Source organism: Notolepis coatsorum (assembly GCF_963971535.1).
Source record: "Notolepis coatsorum genome assembly, chromosome: 1".
In the NCBI taxonomy this organism is placed as follows: domain Eukaryota; kingdom Metazoa; phylum Chordata; class Actinopteri; order Aulopiformes; family Paralepididae; genus Notolepis; species Notolepis coatsorum.
In genome coordinates this window covers 254,364,996-254,368,143 of record NC_140165.1, presented here as the reverse complement: position 1 = coordinate 254,368,143, position 3,148 = coordinate 254,364,996, and positions in this window count along the sequence as shown.

Sequence of the window (3,148 nt, the reverse complement as noted above, 5' to 3'; positions counted from 1 at the left end):
GTCTCTACTGGCAGGGTCGTCTGGTCGGTAGGATTTGACATGCTTTGACTATCCGCTTTATTTATTTTATCCGTATTTAACTTCTTTATAAAGCTAGGTAGTAGACTGGCAGCGTAGTCCTCTAGGTAAGAAGGTGGCTGCCGTCTGCGCGTCGGGGCTTTCTAGCTTAGGAGAGCCGTTTGTGGAGTGTTCACCGCTGGCCATGTCAATATTAATATTATATTAATATTACGCTAATTACCCTCCGGCTCGAAGGACCAATTGTAACTGAGGGGTACAATTCCCTGACTGTATTAAATAAGTATGGTATCATTAAACCACTACTGCGTTATGTACATTACTACTGGCCATACAGTACACAGGTATATGTGATGAACACTCCCACAATAACACGGCTTCACAAGAAATACTGTTTAGAAGAATATTTATTAGCAGCACGAAGATTATCTTACATTACTTATCAAGATTGAGAGTTGCGCTTGTAAGGCGAAGAATGTGCATGAATAGGTCAAGAGCGTAAGTCCATGAGAATATTACGCAGGAGATAATTAATACCACCTGTATCATAAGAATTATATATGGTACACTAGTAGGTCCGCTGGAGATAATAAAAGGGTCCCTCCGGTTGTAAGCCAGCAGGGGGAGGAATGTTCGAATGCAAAAGTCTGGATCACCGAGGAATCAATAAGCTCCAGCTACGGGAGGCGGTACATTACTCCCTTGATCGGCAGACGAAAGCAGCAGCTATAATCCAAGTATGCGTGCAGCATAGGTGAAAGCCAGCCAGCCTCTCCTAGAGACGGGCTCGAGTGATGCTCCTCACGGGTAAATCCCACACAGCAGCGGGGTAGAACGGTTCTCTGATCCAGCAGCCACAGGACCAAAGCAAATATAATCCAGCCGAAAAGGGCTCTGTAGTCGCCGGGGTAGGTTATCCAGTGTACATATCCACACGGTTCTCGTCTAGGGCTCCTCGGATGACGGCACCAGGTTAAGCCGCCCAGCCTGGATAAGCACACTAGCTCGGTACGAGGAAGTGTTGGTAATGCTGGTCACTGTAGAACGGTAGCCGCACGATACACTATACATAATAGACTATTACTTAATAATAGAATAGGTCGAACTCGACGATACAGCGTTAAACTCTGACACTTCAGCTATCAATTCGCACGCGGTCTCAAGGCTCTATTTTGGGGCAAAACGGGCCCACTTCATAGCACGTTGTATCGTGGTGTGAGGCTTCAACTTATTGGGGGTAACATACTGCTGTATTCACCTGCGCCGTATTAATACGTTAGGTGAACAATCTAGTACCAGCCTTGTTTCTGTCTCGTATTCTTGCGCAGAGCCGGTCATATCCAGGCATGTCTTGGTGGTGACTTTGAACTAGACATTGGGGGTATGGCCGTGGCGCCTAGGGGATCGCTGTCCAATAGGAGAACGAAATATTATGGTCTGTACTAGGTAAAGGGATATTCCGTGTATATGTACAAAGAATATACAAGGGATATCAGACGATATACAAGTACTATACAATATATCTCAAGTAATAAATATATATATTCAGTTTAATCTGATCCTTCGTAACAGGCAGGGTAATAGCAGCATGGGGGAAGGGAGGTACAGGTATGGGCAGGGTAATAGCAGCATGGGGGAGGGGAGGTACAGGTATGGGTAGGGTTAGGGTAATAGCAGCATGGGGGAGGGGGAGGTACAGGTATGGACAGGGTAATAGCAGCACGGGGGAGGGGAGGTACAGGTATGGGCAGGGTAATAGCAGCATGGGGGAGGGGAGGTACAGGTATGGGCAGGGTAATAGCAGCAGGGGGAGGGGAGGTACAGGTATGGGCAGGGTAATAGAAGAAAGACATAAGGTGCGGCCGGTTAGCGCAGCGGACTACCACCTACCACCGCAGAGACAGTGGGATCGAATCCAGCTGCCGCGGTACCTCCGGCTTGGTCGGTCGTCCATACTGACACAATTGGCAGTGTCAGCGCCGCGGGTGGTAAGCCGGTGGGGTGGGTCCTGGTCGTTGTAAACAGCGACTCCTACAGTTCGGCTCAGCGAGTTCAGCTCAGCGAGGAAGGGATCTGTTGAGGTAGTGTGATCCTCCCACACGTCACACTCACCCAATGAGAGTCCTCGCTGTCTGGTGAAAAGAAGCGGCTGGCTGCCTCCACATGTATCGGAGGAGACATGTGATAGGCTTCAAGTAGGGGGAAAATGCGCGCAACGACCAGGAAGGGGAGGGGGGAATTGGCATAACGACTCAAATTGGGATGGGAGACAAAATACAGAAAAAAGGAGGAGAAAAAGTAGATAAAAAAAAGAAGAAAGACACAAATATAGGCAATACAATTAAATCTGAATATAAAAAATAGGAGAGATCCCATGGAACGGGGTCCTTGGTTACGTATCAAATGTTTGAGAACCACTGGCCTAACGAATATCCATGGGACAATAGAGGAGGGCGTTTCCTGGCTGTTTTCAGTGTTTCTTAGAGGCTATAAATGTTTTAGCAGTATTTATTGTGGGTATACTGGTTTTGGTTTCACGTCTGCCCTCTTTTACAGTCCAAGTTTTGGTTTTAGTGCATGTGGTGCAGATACAATGTTATTTGGACACTTACTATAAGAGTCATAATTCTAAACATTAGTCACCTATTTGGCTACCTACTCTTACACATGGTGGCCAGTATGACTTACTACCATAGTGTCTTTATATACCTGTATCACTGTACATATTAATACTAACTCTGTAGGCCTACATCTGATATAGCACTATTACTCAGTAGTACTAATTTATATATTTTATACACAGTTTAATCACCTGTACTGTACATTGTATATTACATTTGCACTCTGGTTGGATGCCACAAACTGCTTTTCGTTGTACTGTACTTGTGCTGTATGGTGATGACAATAATTTTTTTTAATCTAATCTAATTTGTATTTTTATTTAGCCAAAATATAGTTTTCTTTTTGTTTGTTTTATAAACATTATTTCAGTGAATGCCTGAGACAGTGGTACTATGATGAATACAGAGCTTGGCTTATACTAGGACGCCCAGCTGTGCCCCCCAGTCACACACACACACAACGCTCTGGGTGTGTAGGAGAGAGACAGTGTGTGTTTGTCTCAGCCAAC